The following is a 24538-nucleotide window of genomic DNA, read 5'->3' as shown; positions in this document are numbered from 1 at the left end:
TTCTTTATTTGGAAATGGGGACAATATCAGTAAGCCTCAAAAGGGCCATTGTGAAGATTATAGTAAATACAGTATATAGGCAAAATGCTTAACACCCATACCTGGCACTTAGTTTCTCTTATTTTTAATTTAAATAAATATCATAATTTAATTAAAATTGCATTTTGAATTGATAACATTGATAGTACTATAATTTATTATTTAATTATAATGATTTGTGTTTGTGCTTTATTCCCCTCATTGTAAGCGCCTTGAGGGAAGGGTCTAAATCATCTTCATCTTTGAATACAAAGGTCAGAGTGAGTATTTGGTAAATGTTTGAGGGCCTAAAGAGTGTGACCCAACACTTTCTGGAGCCAAAGGGCTACATTACATCTGTCCAGTGTGGGAAGCGCAGATCCTGTTGGGGGCGGTGGTGGTTCTGTGTGGGGCCTGGAGGAAGGTAATGGGAGGAAGTACGTGACCAGTCCCTGCCCCTGGGCACTCCAATGGGGAGACAGCAAGATCCATCAGGAGAGGAGCACAAGGGGCATTAGGGCAGAGAAAGGGCATGTGCTTGTGCTGGCCGGGGGAGTGTTGCCCACAAGGACAGCTATCACTGGGTGAGGGGGAAAGATGGGTGGAGGACGTTCAGGTACCTGCCCTCTGTAGGGCTCTTTATACAATGAAGATTGGATCGCCATATATTTCTGTTTGCTTTAGTTAATTTACTCAGTTGATTCTCATTTTTTGAAGCTCTGACTCGTGGTGTTTCTTTGAGCCAAACCTCCACTTACACCTAGACCCCTGTGACATGTGTATGACACTCAGATTGTCTCCTCCCCACCCCCCACTGCTCCATGAGCATGACAGACATGGCTAATGGATCACAGCATTCTTCACACTGAGCCTGGTATCATGGTGGTCATCCCTGATGGAATGGAATTGCTCCTTGAGCTGAAAGCCACTTACCATCTTTGGTGTAGACTCTTAGATCACTGCGTAAGGCCTGATGCCTCCATACATTTCAATAGCTTATAATTTTCCCCACAAAATGCTACTATGCTCCAATTCTTTCCACCTTTCTCTATGGAAGCCTCCTTCTTACTCATTATTGGAAAGATTGGAAAGTCTGAGCTGTTAGGAGGACGAAAGACAGACAGAAAAAAGAACAAGTCTCCACCTTTAGCTACTCATATTTGGTAGGTGTTTGGAAAAATCTTAAATTTTGACTTTGGATAATGGATTAAAATGTGATTCTTTCTATATTTTTGTTTTTAAAAATTTTGTATTAAGCAAGTATTTATTTTTCTTTCCTTTTTTTTTAAGATTTTATTTATTTGTCAGAGAGAGAGCACAAGGAGAGGGAGAAGCCGGCTCCCCACTGAGCAAGGAGCCCAATATGGGACTCAATTCCAGAACACAGAGATCATGACCTCAGCTGATGGCAGACGCTTAACTGACTGAGCCACCCAAGTATTACTTTCTTGATAGAAAAAAATGCATTTTATAATAATGAATTTTGTAAAGATTTATTTTTAGCTATTTGAGAGAGAGAGGAGAGAGTGTGCGTGCATGTGAGTAACAGTGGGGGGAGGGGCAGAGGAAGAGAATCCTCAAGCAGACTCCCTGCTGACTGGGGAGCCTGAGGTGGGGCTTGATTCCATGGCACATGAGACCATGACCTGAGCCAAAATCAATAGTCAGACATTGAACCGACTGAGCCACCCAGGTGCTATTACAATGCATTTTATTATTTTAAAAAAAAATTTTTAAAGATTTTATTTATTTATTTGTCATAGAGAGAGAGATCACAGGTAGGCAGAGAGAGGGAGAAGCAGACTCCCTGCTGAGCAGAAAGCCAGACTCGAGGCTCGATCCCAGGACTCTGAGATCATGACCTGAGCTGAAGGCAGAGGCTTAACCCACTGAGCCACCCAGGCACCCCTATAACGCATTTTAGTTTGAAGTTTACAAAACTTGCTCAGAACTTACCACTTTATATCCTTTCATACCTTTTGAACAATGGACCCTGTGAATACACTACGTCGTAAAAAATGAAGTCAATAAATTAAATGCTGGTCTTTGTGTTTGTACTTGTGAACACCCTCGTTTATGAACAGTTTTCCCATTTCCAGAGTCTTCTGAAATTCAAAGAATATATTCCGTGAAGATAATGAGGATGAGGGAAAGTCGTCTAGCATTGTGAAGGATATACACACCTGGGGGTGATCGATTTAAAAAAAAAAAAAAAATCCAGAACAGTTTTTAAAAGAATCTAAGTGGAGGGGAAAGTATTTTGGGACAAAAGGAATTTGAACTTAGGCCCTAGTGTGCAAGGCCCTTTGGAAATTTCATGCCTATTGTATTTGTAATTTTGTATTCTTTTTCTTGAAGTGAGCCTTCCCTTCTTATTCAAAGCTCTATGGGGCTTTAGGACCCATGAAACCTGGCTGTGTCCATGTACAGAGGAACGTTTTTCTTGGTCTCTCCAGGGTTCAGTGTCCATCAGCCCTATAGCCTTGGGGGAAGCGCTGGCAAGGGAGCACCTGCCTTTGTCTCTCTTCTTCTCTTGTCTCTTCCCCAGGAGCTGTATTTGTTAAAGGGAATACACAGGCCACATTTTTACTATCCATTTCTATGGATGGAGTCCTGCAAAGGCCAAGGTCTTCCTCTGCTCTTGGCTGTGAACGCAGTGGCCAGGCCTCCTGGGCTATGTAAGGCAACCCCAAGATTCTCAGTATCCTTATCTAAGCCAGTTGGTCAGGCCCTGTTTTGGAGGCTGCTGACCTTCAGTTTTAGAAGGAGTGCAGCAGAAGGCCTCACTCGGGCCTCAGGCCCAAGCCAGATCTTCCTGTCCCTTGTGAGGGTGAGAAATGTTGTCATTGTGTTCTTTGTTAGGTCCCTAGTACCCTGTGTATGATGATTGTGACCCTGGAGGACCAGGGAGTGATGTTAGGATCCTTAATAGTTCAACATGCTCATAAAACTATTTGCCTTTATTCTAACTTCTAAGCTAGAAGAAAAATAAGAATTACAGTGAGTCAGTGTTGAGTGCTTATCATATTTTGTCACTATCTTTTGATAAAGCAGAAGAACTCTGGGTGTGGACAGGGCAGCAAAGCTGAGGATAAGTAAATAACTCTGTGCAAATGCTAGCAGCTGTGCAAATAAGTGGGCAGAGGATCCAAGGTGTGCAGGAAGGGAAGAAACAATTTACTGGAAGTGGATTGTAAAGCACACAAACCTTAATGAGGTAAACATATTTCCAGATTAGCAGAGTTCCATTGGGTGTGCAGAGGGTAGTTCCTAGTTTTCTTTATGACTGAACGCTTTATGACTGGGGTGGGCCTTTGTGTGTTTAAAAAACTCCCTAGAAGATTCTAATGTGAGTCCAGGGGTGAGAACCCCTCTATAGTTCAATAGTATCAGCAGGAATCAGTCAAAAAGAGGATACTGTCAGAGGGCTGGAAGGGTGAACTCATGTTAGGGATCACACCAGGATACAAGGGCTTTCCTCCATCTCAGGAGTTAGATCAAGAGATTGCATCAGAGTCCAAGAGGGCCTGCTGAAACCCAGACTGCTGGGCCTCTGATTCATTAGGTCTGAGACTCAAAAGTAGACATGTCTGACAAGTTCCCAGGTGATGCTGATGCCGGGAGTCTGGGGACCACACTTTGGGAACCACTGTTGTGGAGAACGTAGGTCTTGGTTCCGAGAGGCATTGCTGGGGAAAAGGATAGAGCATGAGCCTGGGGGCGGGGGGGGGGGGGTCCATGACTGCCACGGTTCATGCGCCTGCTGTGTGACATGGGGTAAGCCATGTGACCTTTATGGGCCCAATGTGTTCATCCATAATTTGGGGCTAAGATGAGCTGCTTTGCTATTCCCCAGGGTTGAGTGGGATAATCAAGAATAACTCTCACTGGGCCCGTCCCAGGTGCTGATCATTCTCCGTGCATCATTTCAATTTACTTTCTCAACATTTCTATGAAGTAGGTCCTATCATTCTTATTTTACAGTTTCAGAGACTGGAGTTCAGGAAGCTTCATTACCTTTTCAAGGGCACTGTGTCAGAGGCAATTCCAGCTGACCCCAGAATCCACGCTCTCAACCATGGAGCCAACCCTGACCCTCGGAGGGAAACCCTGTGAACACTGAGACTTGCCAAACAATCTTTTTCTAAGTGGTGAGCAGGATTTGATGTAAGGGATATCTAGTGGGTGAATCAGTCTAAATCACAGTGAGCAAACCCCAATTAAATCAAGTCTGGGCAGATAGGGAGGGCTCCAAAAGAAAACACAACAAAACACATCAATCACTCAGTTGCAATGTTTGAGAACAGGCCACTCAGATAAGACGAAGGCATTAATTAGGAGGAAAAAGGAGCAGAGCAAACAACCGGCAGGAAGACCAGAGGGCTCTTTCAAAGCCTGGTGGAAGCCCAGGAAAGCTGCCTCCCAGAAAACCTGGCAGCGGATCACAAATGCTGCAGCTGATTCATTAAGTCAAAGCAGCCATCTTGGGAAAAGGGTGGCTTTGAAAAGCAACAACAAGAAAAGAGGCTTGCAACGGGGGACCGGGAAAAGCCACCAAGTGGGACCCGATATGGGCAAATTAGAAATCGTGACCTCAGGAGCAAGTCGGGGTGCTCACAGAGATGAGCCCGTAAGCAAAGGTTCTGCACCCCAAATAGGGGAGCCCCAGAGGCAAGCACCTTTTGGTCCCTGGCAAAGAGAGAGCCCATGTTCAGGGATGGATGAGACCAATGATCCCTGAAGGCCACTCCCAACTCTCCGTTCCAATGGCCCTCTGTGAGCTGGGTTCAGATTTCATTGGTCTACCAGATTTCTTTCCCCAGGTAAGCAAGTCTTTGGGGAAGAGTGCAATAAATGAAAAACATTTTGACTGTCAGAAAACAAACAAACAAACAAACAAACAAAAAAACCACAAAAAACTGAGGAAATTTCATGCCAAAGTTTACCAGGGAAAGGAGTTGTTATAACTATCACACATGGGTAGGAATGTTGCAAAACAAATACAAACAAACAAACAAACAAACCAGGATTGTTGTGAGGGGTCAGGTAAGTCAGTGGTGTCTGAAAAGCACTTTGAAAGTTGGAATTGTTATTCATTAGAATAAAGGCATCATAAAAAATTGGGATAATTTTTTGAATGAAGAGATGTAAAAAGTGACTTGACTTAGTAATCGCAGTAACATATAAGAGTTTCGTATTATACAGAGAGAGAAAGTAGAAGGTCTGTGCATCCCAGGAGGTAAAATACTCAGCTGAAGATCATAATGAAATAGGGCCACGTGAATGGGCAGAAAAATAGATGACCTTCAGTGTAGAGAAGGTCACGACATGTTCGGCAATGAGTAACCCGACAACCTATAAATTGGTCAGCTGTGACCTAATGGGTATCAACCCCGACGAATTTCTGTCTTTGTGGTCTGTTTCTCACCTGTAATGCTAGTTTGGTCAAGATCACTAACAACGTATTTAAACACTAGATCCTTAGAACTCAAGGAAGCTTTGGAAATAAGGTAGTCTGTTGGTTAATTTTTAGGTGAGAAAACTGAGACTTGTTAGGCAAGGTAGCTGGTCCAAGATCCTATAAGCGATTAGGGAATGCACTGTACGCAAGATGGAAGCCATTAATCTACCTTTCATGGAACTGAGGTGTCTGATAAAGGACATCTTGAAGAGCATGCGGGATTTCTAAAACCCTCTAGATTGATGAGGTGGAACGTTCACCAAGTGCTCCTTCAGAATGCCCCACTGCATTACTGTACAGGACAAGTCACTGAGATGGAGAGATAGCTCATGACTAGGAAGATTTTCCAAATAATCTTATATAAGTGACTCCTATTAATCACACAGACGGGACTTTACAGTGAAATCACAAATGAATTTAGAACAAGCAAAATGATGACAGTCCAAGCATCTGTTGATTTTGGGACAAAGTCTTCTTATCTTAGAACTGGAATTTCATCATCAGCGATGGGGCTTGAAAGGACTTCCGAGGATTTTTAGACTTCCATCAGAAGATCTCCCTCCTGTTCCAGTGTTAATTAGAAGAGGTGGTGGGGGGTGCCCAGGGGACTCAGTTTGTAAAGTGTCTGCCTTTGGCTTAGGTCATGAACCCAGAGATGAGCCCTGGGATTGAGCTCCACATTGGGCTTCCTGCTCAGTGGGGAGCATGCTTCTCTCTCTGCCTGCTGCTCCCCCTGCTTGTGCACTCTCACTCTCTCTCCCTCGCACTGTCAAAAAAATAAATAAAATCTTAAAAAAAACAAATGATAGACACTGGGGTCTATGATTCTCTCTCTACTTTCCTGGGCACTATACCTAGATTGACCACACACCAGAGAGAATAGAAATGATGACAGAGGATAGAGAGCACTCTTCAGATGTGTTATTTGTGATGACTGACCCTTCAGACTAAGCTCCTGGTCCCTGGACCCCCAGGACTTGTCTGAGCCTTCCCATGATAGCTGATTTCCCAGGAGTGAGGATCCTGGTCTAAGCTCTTTGCTCTCTCCCTCCCTCTGACAGGCAGAGATCACAAGTAGGCAGAGAGGCAGGCAGAGGGAGGGGGGAAAGCAGGCTCCTTGCTGAGCAGAGAGCCCAACGTGGGGCTCGATCCTAGGACCCTGAAACCATGACCCGAGCCGAAGGCAGAGGCTTAACCCACTGAGCCACCCAGGCGCCCCTAATGGATCACTTTAATTTCCCATTTAAAATCTTTTCCATTGTTCCCTTGGAATTTCATGGACTTCTCTCTAAATGTGATCTTTTCTTTTTTCTTTTTAAGATTTTATTTATTTATTTGATAGAGAGAGAGAGAGAGAGAGATCACAAGTAGGCAGAGAGGCAGGCAGAGAGAGAAGGGAAAGCAGGCTCCCTGCTGAGCAGAGAGCACAATGTGGGACTTGATCCCACGACCCTGAGATCATGACCTGAGCTGAAGGCAGAGGCTTAACCCACTGAGCCACCCAGGCGCCCCTAAATGTGATCTTTTAAATCTTAAGTCTTCATTAGGACAATGTAGGAGCACAGTCTGTGTCAGAAACCAAGTTTAAAAACTGTAGCAAATCCAAAGTACCAGTCGTAAGTAAAAATCCATCAATAAACACATCCTGCTCCAAAGAGCAGAGAGCTGAGGGTAGGAAGGCAGTAAACAACCTCTTCTGATTGGAAGGACAAGAAGACACGGGCAAATGTAAGGTATATGAGACAGAGAATCTTTTTCTTTCTCTGGTCGCTGGAGGAGCCCCAAAGTCAAGTGATAGGCCTTCAATAATGGGGTTTTTCTTTACTCCGCTGCAAACCAGTAATAATATTATTTTCTTCGGCCTTCAAAGGTAAAGTAGAAGAAGGACCCTACCTGTTTTGATGCCTGGTGAAGCCACAGAAAGTTCTAGAAAAACAAGAAACCTGGAAGGGACTGACCCCAAGAAGCTTGCCTTCTTAGAAAAGTTGCCTTCTGCAGAAATGTGAGAGGACTCAAGGAAGGGCTTAGTTTGAGGTGAATAACAGCTAAAACCCAGCATTTCAGATGCTTAATGCTCACGTGTCTTTAAATCTTGCTCTAAACAAAATGCTTTGTTTGTACTAGTTGTTTGTCATTATGTGCTCTTTTAGTGAGAAGTCCTGCGGGCGTCTAGTGAGGTGGGAGAGCAGGCTGGGGTCTGGTTCGGTTCACATGTGGCTGGGGACCTAGGCTCTCTCTCTCTCTCAGAGGCCGTTCGTTTACTCGGGCAGCGTCCGTGGCACTGACATGACGGGCATCACCGGCCTGCGCAACAGCCACAGCGAAGGCCACACCACTTCAAGGTGGAAAGTGACACACATACGGGCAGGGATGAAAACTCAAGCAGGCCGCAAGTGTGTGCCCCTTGTGTCATGATCTCTTTAACACAAAACCGTGCTTTTGGCAATTTCTCCCCCTCAAGTGAAAGCTTTGGATTTCAAATGGGGTTTTTGCCTTTCATCTGTGCCTGCTCTACAGTTCTATTTTCTGATCCATTACTTTCATCTCTGAAACCTGTCGTTGTGACTCTCGTATCAATGGAACGATCGCTCCAAAAGCTTTTTACTCTTTGGGTCAGAAGCGTTTAATATCAGGCCATTTAAAATGATTGTGTTTGTATTGACCTCATATTTCGAGAGTCATGCGCGATGTCCTGGGAAATCAAATGTTCAGAGATGAATGAATGCCTTTCTTTGATATTTGTTCCCAGAGGAGCAAAGCAGGTGAGGGTCCCCGAGAGAGCGCGATGGGAAGCTGGAGAAGCTGGTGGGTAGGGTAGGTACCCAGCGCCATGTTGCTGAGGGAGAGGGCAGGGGAGCGCTTGGAGAGAAGGGAGTGGAGGAGGTGAGATGAATGCGGGTCGGCCTCCAGGACGAGGAGAGATGCTCTCCTGACGAGGGGAGGAGAGTGGCTGACCTTGGGTTGCTCGCAGGGGCTCTGAGCAGGGAAATGTAGCAGGTGCCGTAGCTTGAAGGTGAGCCGTGGGCAAGAAGTTGGGGTCGTTTGGGTTGTTGCCTTAAGGACACCCCACCGCAAGAGAGTGGGAAAGGAAAGAGCAATGCGGATTCCGAAAGCTTGATTTGGTCTAGGGCAAGGACTCCCAGAGCGGCAAAAGCATTTTGGGGGATGGTCTCATTTGAAGACTTCAATCAGCCAGTTGGAAGACTGATGGCACTTGCCCTGGGAGTGGCTCTCCAGGTTGCAGGAAGGCAGCCTCCCCTCAAAGGTACTGCTCCCCCCCCCATGGGCACAGACAGCTGCCTGCGAGGACAGGACAAGGGGCTAGATAGGTGGTAAAGTGACAGCAGGGCCAACCAGGAAAGCGGCATGTGCTCTAAGGGGGTGTCTCCTTATCCCCCCTCCACAGCGGAGTGGTTAGAAGCGGACACCGATGCACGGAGCTCAGGCCTCCCCGAGGCGGTTGGTGCTGGAGCTCCAAGTCCCACTCCGGTCTGTACCTCACCATCCTCTTTGCAAAGTCTAGTTTCCTCATCGGATGAATGCAGGCCTTGGGGTCATCGAGATGAAAGACAATGGTTCTTGCAGATGAGGTTAGCACCTGTCCTGCCTGGTTAGTGCTCAGTAGGGGTTAGCCATGAGTACAGTGTCCGAGAAGGGGGTCGATCAGAAGTCTCATTGGGAAGGGGAGGCCCGAGTCAGATCTCAGCAAATGGATGGACCCTCAGACAAGGAAGCCCAGAGGAGTGAAGTGGGAGTGTGGGGGTGTCCACCTTTTGAGTCAAGTATTGTGAAGGAGTAAGAGGAAGATGGTTGAAGAGATGAATAATAAGGCAGAGAGGGGTTATTATTTGTTGGTTTAAACTCATCCTCAGGGGACGCCTGGGTGGCTCAGTCACTTAAGTGTCTGCCTTGGACTCAGGTCATGATCCTGGGGTCCTGGGATCAAGCCCCATGTCCGACTCCCTGCTCAGCAGGGAGTCTGCGTCTCACTCCCCCTACTCTTGTTCTCTCTCTCTCCCCCCACCTCAAATAAATAAAATCTTAAAAAAAAAAAAAAAAGCTCATCCTCAGATGAAGTAGTGTAGTGAGGCTGGGGGTGGGTGTGGGGAATCCGAGTGCCCCTACCCCCACCCCCTGTGGACCCCGGGATGAGCCACTGCAGGCCCTGAGGCAACATGGCCTCTAGGCAACCTGGAGAGAAAAGGTAAAGGATGTTGGGACGGTGGTCAGGGCTGGGACATTGCCTCTGTGTGTGTGTGTGTGTGTGTGTGTGTGTGTGTGTGTGATGCTAGCGAGTGGAGATGGAGAGGGTTGTGGTGGGGCTGAGGGCCTGATGTTTCTGGGCGAGTTCCTACCATGCTTCTACTGGGCAAGAAATGGATGACTTTCCTCTTGTCTCGCAGACACACAGGACGGCCTGGCACAGGGCCCGGCCAGATGTAGTACAAGGACAAGGAGTCTCCCGGGTTGCTGGCCTCCAGGGCTGCCACAGCCGTCCCCCGCCCCCCAGCAGCCAGCTCTGTCTGTTTTGCTTGTGAGGAGGTGCTAGCGCAAGACACTTGGAAGCCCTCTTTCGTACCCTCGGTTCCCCCAGCGTCTGTGTGAGATGAGCCGGTGATGGCTCCTGCTCAGGGCCCAGGGAACGAGTGCAGCCTGCGAGCCCACCCTTTGCTCTTCATGGTTAAAGCAACCTTCAGGCAGCAGAGGATAGGCAGCTCTTCGCACCTATCAGCTGCGATGGGTAAGGGCCTTCTGTCCCTCCCTCCAGCTACCTGCTGGAGTGTAGTGACAGCACAGAGAGTTTTCTTGGCCCAGAGAGTCACGGCGACGTGCTTTTTTACTCATCAGAGTCCACTCCCCTAGGTGATCAGTTTTTATCCTTTGAGGGGGCAGGACAGGTGCTAGCAACAAGTGTTGGGGTCTGAGCCCCTTTCCGGAGGTCATGGAGTGCAGAGACTGGAAACACTGTGGGGCCCTGGCAGCGCTCTGCTCAGAGCCAGTAGCTGTCCTCAGGACCGTGGGACAAATGACGCAGGTCGGTTTCCTCATCCCATCAGTCCACAGGGACATAAGCATGGTAGTCCGGCAGGGGAGCTCCTGCCGCAGCATGTCCTCCATCCCTGGGGGACTGGCCCCCGGCTTCCATTGTCTATAGCACTGTGGCCCTGCTGGGTCCCTGCGGGGAGGAAGGAGTGGGGCCCCCTCCCTGGACTCTGGCACAATGACTTCAAAAGCAGGGCTGAGGCAGCAGCATTCTGGGGCCACTTAGCAATACAGGATTAATTCCAGAACTTGTGCCAGTGCTAATGGGGACCAAGAATAACTCCACTGACCTGTCTTGGCAGGCAGGGCCCCGCGGGGCAGCAGGGCTGGGGTGGCCTCGAGGGGGTTCCCCGGGCCTGCTCCCTCTGCCTGAGCCTGCAGAGGCCTGGGCTCAGGGCGCAGCTTCCCTTCAGCTCTGCCTGGGGCAGGGTGGGGGTGGGGGGAGAATGATCTGGAGCCACCCCAGAGGCTGGGCCAGGCCCCTCCCACGTAGGACAGGGAAGGCAAGAGCTGTGGGTTTGGAGAGAAAGCCAACTTGGTGGTTAGCCTGCTCGCGGAGCCTTACTTCCCAGGTGCTGGCCTGCCCGAGGAGGGTCCTGCCTCTTGTGCTTAGAACTCATCTGTCTGAAGGTCTAGGACAGGGCAGGGAGGGGGCATTCATTTCTCTGGCTTTCGTCGGGGAGGGTCAGTTAGGGAAGAAGGGTGTGTGTGTACGTGTACGGATGTGTGTGTGCGCACATTCAGCTGTAAGAGCGTGTGTGTCTAAACTGATGGATCGTAGACAAGGCAAAAAGGGGACCCCTGGGGCCCACTTCTCAGGGAAGATGCAGAAAGCCTTTATAGTAAATGCTAAATGTCACCCTTTTTAGTGAGATAGGGTGGGGTCGGAGCCAGAGGACCCCAGTCCTGGACCCGGATGTCAATTAATGAATTAAACCAGCTAACCCATCAGTCATGGTAAGTCACTCATCATTTCCCTCATACCCACTATAGCCCATGTACCATGCATAGGCTGGGCCTTGGTCCCAGGGCTCACAGTCTGATAGGGGAGGTGGAAATCTGAACACGCAGACCAGAGATGCGACTACAGTGTGATACAGACCAGAAAGAAGCAGGGGGAAATGATGGAAGCAAAGAGGAAGGGGGCCTAACTCCAGGGGCAGAGGGATGACCCTCGGCTTTGGGCTCAGAGGATGAGGTGTGGACGCTGGATGGGTAGGAGAGGGGACAAGGGAGCAGAACCCAGTCCAGAACTTCCAGGAGCAGAGAAAACAGTGGGAGGCAGGTGTAGGGTGGGAATGTTAAGATGGAGCTGAAATCTGGAATTTGAAGGGAATTTTAACCAGGGAGGGGAGGAGGCATGCCAAGAAAGTCACTGTGAATAAAAGGGTCTGGAACGTTCAAGCCCCTTCTCTCCAGCTGAGTGGGTGGTCCCTGGCCCCAAGAGCCCACCAGGACTGTTCGCACATGCTGCCTCCTCTCTGAGCCTTTTTTCCCTTTCCTCGTTGCAGGCCCCCATCACCCCGATAGCTCCGCACCACCCCCTGCCCCACGAGCTCCTCTTGTCAAGTGCAGCCAGCTGTCCTCACATCTCACTCTTGCTCTGTTATCACGGGAACCCAAGGGCCTTGCCCAAGGCCACCAGGGGCCTTCGTGCCAAGGAGGAAGCCGTGCTGCGTGCATAGGGCCATGAGGCTCTAAGATAACTTGGCCCCTCCCTGAAGCGTAAAGGGAGCCAGTATCTGGTCTATTCAGGCGCTGCTGGGAAGGGGGCGTGCGCTCCCAGTTCCTTCCTGCGGCAGCGGCAAAGGCGGCCAGAACGTGGCGCAGAGCCCAGGGCTGCTTTCTACTTCCTTATGGGCCAAGCCCAGTTCGGGGAGATGTTTATTTGTTTTCCCATAAATGTGAAAATCTCCTTAAAGGGAATACAAAACACCTGTTTGATGGTGGGCTGTCATCTCATTTATTTTCTCTGTTTTTACGAGTGGGTGCAACTTCCTCTGGAAACTGCGGCTTTCCAGAAAACCTGGATCAACCCTGGGACCAGTTATGTCATTTTGGATTTGCTTTATGTACACAGGTATTTATTGTTAACTTTCTAAAAGGGATCCCAGAAGGAAAAAACCAAAAAAAGCACAAACAAAAAAACAATGAAGCCAGTTCTTCAAAGGCTGTGAAAAGATGGTCCCACTCAAAGGCCTAAAATCCAACCTCGCCAGCGACTGTTTGCCCCTCAGGGAGCACTAACCAAAGCAGGATCTCTAAGGAGAAGCTTCCTGTGTACACCCTGCTTGCTGGGAGAGGTCAAAGTTGGCCACTAGATTTCTGACTAGAATTCAAAGCGGTTTTCTTGGGCTGAGAGAGGCCAGCCCTGCCTAATGTCTACTAGACCGCTGGCTTTCAATGCCTAAAAGCTGGTGTTGTCCCAGCAGAGCTCAAAGATACTGATGTCATCTAAAACATCCAAAGTGAGTCCTCCACCCCTCCCTCTTAGACCATATTCCATCCATGGCCAAAGGGATATTTATGGCCCCTTCTGACCATTCTACAATCTAGTAAATTTTCCTCTTAAATATTCATTAGAAAAATAATAAAGCCATACGGGCACCTGAGGGGCTCTTGTAAGCTAAACATCTGCCTTCAGCTCAGGCAATGATCCCAGGATCCTGGAATCAAGTCCCTCATCGGGCTCCCTGCTCAGTGGGGAGTCTGCTTCTCCCTCTGCCTCTGCCTGCTCCCCCCAACCTCTGCTTGTGTGCATATGAACCCCCTCTCTCTGTCAAATATATAAAATCTTTTTAAAAAGCTTAAAAAGAAGAAGAATAATAAAGCCATGGATGTAAGGACCTCAGTGGTGTTATTGGAGTCGATCTAATGTACATCTAAACCATCTCCTAAAGACCAGAGAGATAGTTGGCAAGGGACTTGAAGGTTCTGTAACCCCATAGTCCCCATTCTGTTGGAACGGGAGTCAGGGACAAGCGACAGAGATAGGTGGTACTGGGTCTGTAATTCCCAGAGCATAAGGATGACCCAGATTTTATTGGAAAGAGCATCAGAATGGAGTTCCTTGGTGTCTGAGCTTTCCTCATGGGGAAAGGAACCAAGAGTAGTAGGACTTGGCTCTGGCAGAAAGCTGGTCTAAGAGCTGAATGTACCCAAGACAGAGGGCTGGGAGACGGGAAAGCCTCAAAAGACACTGGTCTTGGGGCGCCTGGGTGGCTCAGTGGGTTGAGCCGCTGCCTTCGGCTCAGGTCATGATCTCAGGGTCCTGGGATCGAGTCCCGCATCAGGCTCTCTGCTCAGCAGGGAGCCTGCTTCCTCCTCTCTCTCTCTGCCTGCCTCTCTGCCTACTTGTGATCTCTCTCTGTCGAATAAATAAATAAAAAATCTTTAAAAAAAAAAAAAAAAAAAAAAAAAAAAGACACTGGTCTTTAGAAGGTGTTGTCCTAGGTGTTTTGACTTGGCAGAAAGACCAGGGATGGAGATGAGCTTCTTGTTGGAAATGGCAACAAGGGCATGCGCATGGGTACGAAGAACAAACCGAATTGTTCATGTTGTTGGCTGTAATCTGCCGGGGTTATGCTTTCACTGCATGAGGTAGAGGGTCATGGTGGGGAGACTCAGCGATTCCAGCCAGAGCAGAAGCCAACCTTGCTGGGGGAAGTCTATGCCCCAACTCCCAAGGTCAGTTTGTAAGCTTCACATTTAGTAAGCTCTTCTCGATGACCCTGTTTAAAATTTTATTCTCCTTTGAAGAAGCATGGCACAAGATAGATGGGCACAAATTTTTCTTTGGAATTTTCCCTGTCTCTATAGGAGTAAAAAACTAAAATAAGTACTTTTTTTTTTTTTTTTTTTTAAAGCTCTCCAGCTACTGGGGACAGCAAGGACTTTTGCCATTTAATTTTTATTATTATCCAGCTCATGAAAATGTATTTCTTAATCCTCCAGCTACTGATGCTCCTGATCAGAAAACACATCAACCGATATGTCCCCTGCAGTCCAGGAGCATATCATTTCAGACTAACAACATGGCTTACACAGCACAGAAGGACGTGAGCAACATACCCAAGGAGCTGGCAGCCATGGCGGGATGAAGACATGGGCTTTGGTCCAGGAGGAAGAGGAAAAGGAACTGTGTGGACAGCAAAAGCTGCCAGGTATAGAAGCACAAGGTGAATATCCATACCTTATATCCACTTTGGTCAATTTTATATGGAGAAAATGACCAAGTCAGTGTTTTTCACACTTTTGATTACCAGATGGGTTTACCTGGCTGGCTTGGCCAATAAAGATATTAACCATGAAGGGGACTGAACCCAAAATGACATGACCTTCATCGTTGAAAGACTTTGGGGGAGAAGACAGCTTTGGGGATCTCATCCACTATGTGTGGGGGGAGGCTGATGCATTGAGGGAGATATTCTGGGTGTGTGGTCTACAATGCGGGAGAGAGCTCAGCTGCTGTGGCCCTACCCTGGAGAAGCAAGTGGCGTCTAATAAGCTGGGGGCTTTGTGGGCAATCTTGCTTTCCGTGGGTAAGCTTAAAGAAGAATTAGTATCTCCCATGCTCTGAAGCCCAGGGCTGCTCAGCTCACACTACCTGGCCGTGAGCCCCTGAGACCCATTTGATAGTGCTTCGATGATGAGAAAAAAAGGTGCCAGGCCCTGGATGTCATCTCTGCTGGAGACTAGTTTCCACCTTGCTCTGGACCCTTGGATATGCCACTTGACCTTCTTGTTTCTATTTCCTTATTAGCAAAAGAAATGAGTTGGATTAGATGTTCTCTAGGAGCCCTTCCAATTTTCCAAGTCTGTGCATCAGGTACACTTTAAAAAAATACATACTTCTTCAGTTGGGAAAACAATGAGAAATGTAGAAGCAATGAGAAAGCCCTGAAAAGACAGAGAATCTCTTGCTCCCAATTTGTTCTGCTTTGTGAATGGGGAGGGGACACCTTTGCAAACTAGTACTCGGGGAGAAAAGAGAGGCAGAAGACATTTCCAGGAGGCTAAGGGTGGGGCAGAGGCCCTGTTGGACAGGGCTACTGTGGGCCCACAGGGGTGGGGGCATCAGTGGTGGTCGTCCATGTGCTCCTGTGATCCTCCCGGGGGGGTCGCCCCCCCACTACACCTCTCATCTGCACCTGCCCTCAGGGGTCTCTGTCCCTGACTGTGGCTTCAGGCATGGTCTTGTGCTCTAGGGCTGCTTGCTTTTTGCTGCCCATACGAGAAAACTTCTTTTTTCATGATTATCAAAGCAATACACACCACTTCAGAATAAGAGGAAGGTACCAAAAAGTATTAAGCACAAAAACCAAATTCAGTTATAATCTGATCACCCAGAGCTATTCACATTTAAGTGTGTTTTCTTCTTCTTCTTCTTCTTTTTTTTTTTTTTTTAAAGATTTATTTATTTGACAAACAGAGATCACAAGTAGGCAGAGAGGCAGACAGAGAGAGAGGAGGAAGCAGGCTCCCTGCTGAGCAGAGAACCCGATGCAGGGCCTGATCTTAGGACCCTGAGATCGTGACCTGAGCCAAAGGGAGGCTTTAATGCACTGAGCCACCCAGGGGCCCCAAGTGTATTTTCTTCTAATGTATTTTTCTTTTTTTAATTCCTAACATGAAGGTACCCATTTTGTAACTGGCATTTTACACTCAATCTCATAGCATGTTCCCACATCATGAAATGTCTCCAGCCCCAACGTCATTCCCACTGCTTCCCAGGGCTGACGCCCCTCTTTGGTAGCCTCATTCAAATCAAGGCATTCCAGAACCTCCACTCCTCACTCAGACTATTTACTGGCTCCAAGTGCAGCCATTTACCATTCGTTTTTAGTCTTATGGTACTTTAGGGCCCTAGGTCCTCCACGAAGCCTTCCATGCCACTTTCGAGTGCTTTCCTAATCATCCCTCCATCCTTAATATCACTCCCCTTCCATGGACTCTGGACTGTGCCTTTGGTCTTCAATGTCAGCTGCTCTGGACAGTTAGGTCTCTATGTACATGTCCCTCAGGCAATAGTGTAATGTGAATATTTAACAACCAGCTCCCTGGGAGAGATATATGTGTGCGCGTGTGTGTATCTGTGATTGATATTAAGGATGCGTATTTTAAATTTATAAATAATGATAAATATCCCATACACTTTATTGTAAACTCCACATAGCCAGTTGATTCTCACAGAAAGCTCGCAATGATTTCTGTTGAACTTTTTATCATTAGCCAACCCATGGCTGGTATTTTCATTTACATTCATGAGGAAGACAAAAGTGAGACCGTGAAGATGTGTACTGGAACTTCAATCATTCAGCAGTAACGTGAACTTCTTTGCTGTGCCAGGTAATTGCTTTTGAATTCTGGAACAATATTGCCTCCATTTTGGTCTTATTTACAATTGGAATAACTAGAGACACAATATACTTTTACGTTTAATCTCCATTACTAACATTTTCTCCATAGTTTTCTTAAGTCCAAACCGGGGGCTGGCAATTTATGGCCTGCCACGTCTGGTCTACCACCTAGTTTTGTAAGTACAATTTTATTGGAAACTGGTCATGTCCATTCATTTATCTGCCGTCTGTAGCTGCTTTTGTGTTACATTGGCAAAGTTGTGTCGTTGACGATATGACCTACAAAGGGAAAAATATTTACTACTAGTGCTGTTGCTAACTAGCAATTGGAAAGACATGCCCTTGAGCACATCTTTATATAATATTTCCATCAAAGATGTCAATAAATGTCAATGACCTTAAGAACAGAAGTAATATTAAAATGGAGTAAAATAAATGGAAACAGAGGAGCTCTGAGTATTTAATACAGTTTTTTTTTTTTTTAAAGATGTATTTATTTGAGAGAGGAGGAAGGACAGATGCCTGACGCAGGGCTCCATCTCATGACCCTGAGATCACAGCCTGAGCCGAAATTAAGAGTTAGATGCCTAACTGACTGAGCCACCCAGACATCCCACCACTGTTGTTTCTAAACATTATTTATTTAATTATAAGTTTTTATAGTTTAGTTTAAAAATAATGGCTGTGCTTAACAGCTCACAAGATTCTTGAAAATGTAACCACTGCCTCTGTCAAGGGTAAGGCATTTGATCTTCAGTGGGGAAATATGATCCCAGCCCATCTGGGAGGTGCCTCACTGCTTTCCAGCCCTGGGGGATCTTTTGCTCTGAGTGAGGGCCTAGGAGTGTCTTATGCTCATCATAAGTCTTTACTTAAACTTGAAGAAAGGAGCCTTTTGTGTATAGCAGGGGCTCCAACTCCATCTGTTAATTAGAAAATTAGTGGCCATGTACTCTGGCCACTATAGGGAGTATAACCATGAACCTCTACCCACCATGTGGGAAATGAGTCATTCCAGACGGAGCCTTCCAGAAGGCACAGATGGTGCCCTGACCCTGTGTGACCTGGGTGGATATTCTTTGGGAATAGAGCACAGGGTCTGGCCAGTCAACACGTCCAGCTTATGCCCAGTTCTCTGCTTTGGAAATGCCAATTTATAAGCCTTCCTCATCCCCTCTCCCACCCCAGGAAGGCAGGAACAACTGGCTGACTGAAGCCAGCTTAAGGTTCCCTGGAGTCATGTGGCCTTGGCCTCAGAACACAACAGTGAGGACCCACGATCTGAACCAACTGGTCTTTTCTCTAAGGTAACCCCTTGTCTCAAACCTTCCACTGCCAGCTGCTGTGCGGCCTTGGGAAGCAAGCTGTTTTCCTGGCTAGTTGTTTTAAGTTTGCTAGAGTCACAAGACAAGTGATGCTGAGTCATCTACATGGAATGGCAGGGAGAGGACAGGGGCCCAGGGGCTGCAGCGCTGAGCCCCTATCCCGCCATCACCACTGCACTAGGTGACCTTGGACTTGAGCCTATTTCCCTGTGGGTTAGATGTCTTATGGGATACCTGCGAGGTCAACTGAGACAATATATGTGAAAACATGCTGCAAATAGTAAGTGTAAGTGGACAGTGAGCAGAACTGGCAGCAGAGCCTCTGCTGGAGACACTGGGTGTTCCAGAATCCATATTCTCTAAAGAGGCTTGTCAGCCACGGGGGCCAGACTCCCAAGGAAGCAGACCCAGTTACCATTTCCCACGCTCCTCCGGCCACATGGAGGGGGTAAGTAGGAGAAGGGAGGTGGGAGAAAGTGGGAAAGTAAGTCACATCTGCCCCTCCCATTGTGACTCTTCATCTTGAGGTCACATCACAGGGGCATTTTTCGGAAATCCTTCCCACAGAGGCTGCAGGTGAGGGTGCTTGTAGGTGGCAACACTCATCTCATTGCTCCAGGCTGGGCGCTTGCTGAGATGTGAGACCCCTGACCTTGGTGGTGGTGGGGATAGAGTTTTGAGGAGAGTCTGACCTGTGTCTACAGGAGTTTGTGGGGCTCTGTGGGAACATGGAGGCTGTGCCCTCTGAAGACAGGAGGCTCAGGCAAGGTCGGGGAAGAGAATCCCGGCAAGGGACTCCCTCATGTCAGTTCCCTTCAGCCCTAAGATGGCAGCAGGAAGAAGACCCCAGTGGTTTCTGAGGCTCTGTAAAGGAGTACGGAATGGAAGGGCATGGACCAATGGAGAAGCCAAAGAGAGCCACAGCTGTTCTTCTCCATGACAGGTGGGATGGGTTCTCACTGATAGGATACTCTGATAGCACATCCTCGTGGGACCATCCTGGAGCTAAGGTCACCTGCAGCAGATGGGCCTAGAGTAAGCGGAGACCAGACAGACCACAAACGATTAGAATAGTGTCCCCCACACCTGTGTCCCCCACCTGTACTCCATGGACAGCTCCCCCAGAGAGTAATTCCAGAACCAGTCCTGCTCTCCCATCACATCCCACAGTGCCCCAGTGGGAAGAGGAATCAAAGAGTAGAAATGTCTCCTCCCCACTTCAGATCACACCTTCTCCCCGAATCTAGCTCATGAGCAGAAAAGCAAGAGTGTCAAACGGATGTGAGACTGAGGCTTTAGAATTATCTTTAGAATCATAACAAATTAGACTAAATTGGAACAATAGAACTGACCAGAAGTTAAGAAATCTGCCCAAGATGCTATTAAGGGATGGGAAAGTATGGCTTGACAGTATGTGGCCAACGTCAGGGATGAGAGAGCTGTAAAACAGTTTCAGGCTCATCCCCTCCTAAGTTCAGACTGATCAATAACCCTGTATTGTAAGTCTCTGCTTTTCTAGTAGCTGGTGCCTTTGAACTTAAATTAAATCAAATATATATATGGAGCAGCAGTTTCCAAACTTGAGAAAAAAATTTATTGATCGATTTTTTAAAAAGATTTTATTTATTTATTTATTTGACGGAGATCAGAAGTAGGCAGAGAGGCAGGCAGAGAGAGAGAGAGAGGAGGAAGCAGGCTCCCCGCTGAGCAGAGAGCCCGATGTGGGGCTTGATCCCAGGACTCTGGGATCACGACCTGAGCCGAAGGCAGAGGCTTTAACCCACTGAGCCACCCAGGCACCCCTATTCATTGATTTTTATTTATTTCACTACTTTCCCTGGAGGGAATGATGCTTGAAACTCTCATTGGCGCTTCTCTGTGTTAAAGAAACAACTGCAAGTCCATTGCCTTATAAACAATGGAGTCTGCAAGGTAACCAGGAGTCCCCCCATGCCCTTGAGGCCAGCTCTGCCTAGGTGAATTAGCTACAAAGGTTTGCTACAGCAAACCTTTGGGGAGGGGAAACATGTGCACAGTGAAGGTGTGTAAGCAGGGACCAGTCCTCTTTGGTCTGGCTGTAATCTCTCCTTCAGAGGAAGGGCTCTTTCCTTGTGGACAGGGCTCAGTCAGGTTTGGGTACAGCTGATTTTACCCAAGGAGTGGCCAATTGGTAGTCCCATCATTCTGGCCGTAGTCATTTCTTTAAGGGTGAACACCTGGCCAAGAGAGTTCTTTCTGGAACGTTTCCCAGAGTTATATGATAAGATACTATAATCTCTCTGGAATTTTAAGCTTTTAGGACCAAAGGAACATAAGACTCCCAAGTGCCATCAGAGAGGGAGGGAAATAGAGGGAGAAAAAGAGAGCAGGGGAAGAAGAGGAGGAGGAAGAGAGAGAACTGAGACACATGGTGACTTTATCAGAGGCATGGATCCAGCTTTACCGGAAGCCTATATTTTGGACATCTTGTTTTATGAATAAGTAAATCTCCTTTCTCCTTAAGTTAATTGGAGTTGGATTTCTGTCCTTGTGCTCCAAAGTCCCAACTAATACAATCATAGGATATTCTTCCCTGCCTTTTCCACATCTTGAAATATGTTGGTTTTCTTCCATTCCCACCGCACCCTCTGCTTTAGTGCCAGCCTTGTAATCCTGTGAGAGTTAGGTCTCTGGCTGCTCTGGGGACGCCCACCTCCAAGTAATGAATCCCAAGTGATGATCTGCCCTAGTCCACTGGCCTTTGCTGGAGAGGGCTTGGATCAGCCCAGCTTCAGTACACAATGACTCTTCTTAGCACATTTCCTGGGGGCACTCATAGCCTTATGACTTAACAAGGTGAGACCCCTGATGCACAAAAGCTATCACGTGCTCCAACAACCTTCTAGTGTTCAACACCGAATTCTCAGAGTTTTTAGACTGTGCACCTTTGTTGCTTTGGGCCCACTTTCACCAGCAAATCCTGATTATTGCGGGGAGATTCTCTTACGAACCATTTTGTGGGAATCGGCACCGAGGGCCGTGTTATTAACACCAGGGATCGCCTCACAAGTGTCACCCAATAAAGTTATCAGAACATTCCAGTAGGCAGACCATGACCTTCTTAGTAATCTAGGCAGAACAGACCACCCATGGGTGGCCTGGCTGATCCCAGACTCATTAGCACTTCAGTGCATTTCCAGAATAGACTCAAATTTACAGCTTATTAATGGAAATTGACCTTTAACTGAAGATTTCATAGAAAGGGATTTAAATCACACATTGCCCAGCAAAACGATAAAAATTCCCTTTAGATGTTGCTATTCTTTACCCAGAGCGCCAAACACTGCCAGCAGCCTCCTCTCTCCCACTCACGGCCTGAAATACTTCTCACTCTTGTTCTGAGGCAGTTCTGCAGGGGAACCAGGACCAGCCTCAGGATTAGCATCACCTGGGACCTCATTAGAAATGCAAATTCCCAGGCTCCACCCTAGGCCTACTGAATCAGGAGGTCTGGAAAGAAGCCCGGAAATCTGCTTTAACAAACTCTCCTGGCAGTTCGGATGCAGACTTGAATTTGAGAATCACTGCTGACAGTGACCCAAGTGAGTCAGCCCCTGCCTCAGTTTCCATAGGCCACCCACCAACACAGAAGGCCACAAGTATTCAAGAAGGACCCATCTATGGCTCCTCAAGCAAGCTCCTTGTTGGTCTCAACTCTGGCCCCAGATCACAAATTTGTGGTGTCAGCCCATAAGACAGGCAATCTTGCTACAAAGGTGCTAGGTCTCTGTGTGTTGTTACACTGGCACCTAGGCTGAGGACAGACTGGTTTCTCGTGTCTCTGTTCCAGAGCCTGATACATCAAGACCACCCAAGGGGTGGGGGCAGGGTGGGGCTTACACCGAAGGAAGGAGGTGGAATGAAAAACTCTCTGAGGGAAGAAACAAATGTACTTTCAAGCCTATCCTTCCCAGCAGGCTTCATGGGTTAAAAAGCCACATTTATCTTTCAGAGTAAATAGCAATCAGTCCCAAGGAGCAAGGAGACATACAAATAATGGCCAACATGTGTTGATATTGACAATGACCCATCAATCTCCATTTCTTTGGGAGAAGATGTCGGGCGGCATTTTAATTCCAAGCCGTCGAACGAGAAGGAGCAAGATTTACCTCTGCCGTGGCTCTGAGTGGAGCAGCCTTGGAAACACAACTCAGTGAACACGCAGTTAAGCACTAATTGATGGCCTCCAACATGCTTCATAACGCTCCGTTACCTAGACGGGGAGTGTGGCGGCCGAAACATGAGCGGCTGAGGGGGGCGGTTGGGGGAAAGCAGCCATCTAGGAAGGACAAAGGGCCCTGGGGCTGCCTCCCCCGGCGTGACTAATGGTCGCCACCTCTGCAGAACAGCCCCTCTTCCTCCACAGTGTGTGCTTTGGAGCCTACCATGCCCTTTCTCAAGGATTCTTTTGCTTCTCTCCTCAGCAGTTTTCTCCTCATGCATGGCCAGTCCCAAGCCTGGTCTTTGTCCTCAAGGGGAGACTTTTCCCTATAATGTGTCTGTTTTTTTGTATCTGAGAATGAGGGTAACTGGTTCCCACTCTCTCTCTGCCATTTAAATAAGGTGCTGGAGTTACCATTCATCTACTACTTGCCAGATGCTCTGCTAAGTGTTTTTGTGCACGTTAACTCACTTAATCCCTACTGACTGTGTGACTTTGGGCCAGTCTCTTGACTACTATAAGCCTCTGTTTCCTCATTTTTAAAATGCGGACGTAATAGCACTCCCCTCATAGGGGTGCTGGGGGATAAAGTGGACTATTCTGGGGAAACCCTGTGTCAGGGGCAGCTGTCTGCCCCTGCCTGTGCTGAGTTAGGTGCTCTGTGCCTCCTTCCTGGGGCCTGAACTGGGGCCCAAGCTGGGACCCTTCTGCTCTATACCTACCGTCTCATTTGGGTCTTCTCCTTGGGGGAGGGAATGCATTCCCTCCCTCCAAAGATTTTATTTATTTATTTGAGAGAGAGCATGAGGATGGGGAGGGACAGAGAGAGAGAGGAAGAAGCAGACTCCCTGCTGAGCAGGGAGCCCAGCATGGGGCTCGATCCCAGGACCCTGGGATCATGACCTAGGTCGAAGGCAGACACCTAACTGACTGAGTCACCCAGGCACCCTAAGGGAGTGCATCTTACTATTTTTGCAGTAAGATGGAGGCAGGGTATGAGTCAGAGACACGCGTGAAGTTAGGGGGGTAAAGAGGAAAAACTCCAGAAAAGTTCCAGAAACTCCTGGTTCTGAGCTAACAAGTTTGGGCTGGTGGACCCCAAGTGGGGACATAACAAAAAGGGAACCTGGAAGACCTTTTGTCAGAGAGTAGAGAAGGTACAGAGCACCCAACTCTGAGTCCAGGTGAGGGCAGTGGTTTATCCAAAGTCACACGGCTGTTTGATGTCAAAGTTCAGGCCATAATTGTGGCCGAGGTCTGCCAGTGAGAGCAGTGTTTGATCTACCACATTGGGACCACATATCACCTGAAATATGTAGAAGGCCCCACGAGCAGGCTGCTAGGTTCTCGAATCTGCTCCCTCCCCCTTCCCTGCCACCGCCCCATTTGTGGTCATTGAAGACTTGATGAGATGTTCAAGACCAGGTGTAAAAGAGGTGCATGGGGGAAAGACACAGGTCTTGGAGTCAAGTAGACCACAGTTCAAATCTCCTTGCCTCCTTTTCCTCCTTTAGACAAAACAATTAGCTGTATGCGCCCCAGCCTCCTTACCCGTGAAAGGAGAATAATATGTGCACTTCATAGGGTTGTAGGTTGTTGTAAGAATAAGTCAGCTTAGACAGAATGTTAGACCTAGTAATTAGGCGTATCTGGCTGATCTGAGGCAAAGAGTTATGACTTCTTTTTTTTTTAATGATTTTTTTTTTTTTTTAATTTACTTATTTGAGAGAGAGAGAGGGCATGAGAGGAAAGGGGTCAGTGGGAGAAGCAGACAGGGAGTTCGATGCGGGACTCGATCCCAAGACTCCAGGACCACGACCCAAGCCGAAGGCAGTCACCCAACCAACTGAGCCACCCAGGCGCCCCATGACTTCTTTATCTTCATATTTCTCCCCATTTTCCCGTTCCTCCAGGGCTAGCACGCTACCTTCTACCTCGTGGTAGGTGCTAAATACGAAATCACAGAGTAAAAGGAGGAGCTATTTTGTGTTCTTTAAAACTTGGCTTCTCAAAGTGCGGCTTGGGAACCAGCTGCACTGGCATGACCTGGACGCTTATTAGAAATGCAAGATCTTGGAGTCCATCCCAGATGTACCGAAACAGAACATTCATTTTAGTAAGCTCCCCAGAT

At 47.8% G+C, this 24538-nt stretch overlaps 1 protein-coding gene and 1 long non-coding RNA gene across 2 annotated transcripts in view; one reads left to right on the top strand and one right to left on the bottom strand.

The window, feature by feature from the left end:
- Positions 1 to 24538, bottom strand: part of LIPC (lipase C, hepatic type) — a 128723-nt gene that overhangs the window by 89674 nt on the left and 14511 nt on the right. The window lies entirely within an intron of this gene.
- On the top strand, positions 11071 to 17327 carry LOC131835864 (uncharacterized). The gene is made up of 5 exons (XR_009355392.1): positions 11071 to 11152; positions 11392 to 11479; positions 12508 to 12602; positions 14477 to 14700; positions 16754 to 17327. It is a non-coding gene; the product is annotated as an uncharacterized LOC131835864 (long non-coding RNA).

Source organism: Mustela lutreola, chromosome 7 (genome assembly GCF_030435805.1).
Source record: "Mustela lutreola isolate mMusLut2 chromosome 7, mMusLut2.pri, whole genome shotgun sequence".
Taxonomy (NCBI): domain Eukaryota; kingdom Metazoa; phylum Chordata; class Mammalia; order Carnivora; family Mustelidae; genus Mustela; species Mustela lutreola.
The sequence above is the reverse complement of the archived record's forward strand: the minus strand, read 5'-3'. Positions and strand labels throughout refer to the sequence as shown.